At 47.1% G+C, this 784-nt stretch overlaps 1 protein-coding gene across 3 annotated transcripts in view; it reads right to left on the reverse strand.

Moving 5' to 3' along the window:
* Positions 1 to 784, reverse strand: part of lrrc39 (leucine rich repeat containing 39) — an 8,443-nt gene that overhangs the window by 6,606 nt on the left and 1,053 nt on the right. The window lies entirely within an intron of this gene.

Below are 784 nucleotides of genomic sequence, written 5' to 3' on the forward strand. Positions count from 1 at the left end.
GTTTGTGCTGCAGAATATTTAATATTTATTATTAAGAAAACAGATCTGAGGTTCAGAGCTGGAGGGTCCACACAGAGACGTGTACATGTAGGCAGTACCGGCAGCACCTACAGCTGTAGTGTCTGTCTGTAGTAACAGTAGCATTAGCAGTAGTAGCAGTAGTAGTATTAGCAGCCGCAGCAGTAGTAGCAGTAGTAGTATTAGCAGCCGCAGCAGTAGTAGCAGTAGTAGTATTAGCAGCCGCAGCAGTAGTAGCAGTAGTAGTATTAGCAGCAGTAGCAGTAGTAGCAGTAGTAGTATTAGCAGCAGTAGCAGTAGTAGCAGTAGTAGTATTAGCAGCCGCAGCAGTAGTAGCAGTAGCAGTATTAGCAGTAGTAGCATTAGCATTAGCAGCAGTATTAGCAGTAGTAGCATTAGCAGCAGTAGTATTAGCAGCAGTAGTAGCATTAGCAGTAGTAGCATTAGCAGTAGTAGCATTAGCAGTAGTAGCATTAGCAGTAGTAGCATTAGCAGTAGTAGCAGCAGCAGCAGCAGCAGCATTAGCAGTAGCATTAGCAGCAGCAGCAGCATTAGCAGCAGCAGCAGTATCAGCAGTAGTAGCATTAGCAGTAGTAGCATTAGCAGCAGCAGCAGCATTAGCAGCAGCAGCAGTATCAGCAGTAGTAGCATTAGCAGTAGTAGCATTAGCAGCAGCAGCAGCAGCAGCATTAGCAGCAGCAGCAGCAGCAGCAGCAGCAGCAGCAGCAGCAGCAGCAGCAGCAGCAGTAGCAGTAGCAGTAGCAGC

This window comes from Micropterus dolomieu, linkage group LG19 (genome assembly GCF_021292245.1).
Source record: "Micropterus dolomieu isolate WLL.071019.BEF.003 ecotype Adirondacks linkage group LG19, ASM2129224v1, whole genome shotgun sequence".
In the NCBI taxonomy this organism is placed as follows: domain Eukaryota; kingdom Metazoa; phylum Chordata; class Actinopteri; order Centrarchiformes; family Centrarchidae; genus Micropterus; species Micropterus dolomieu.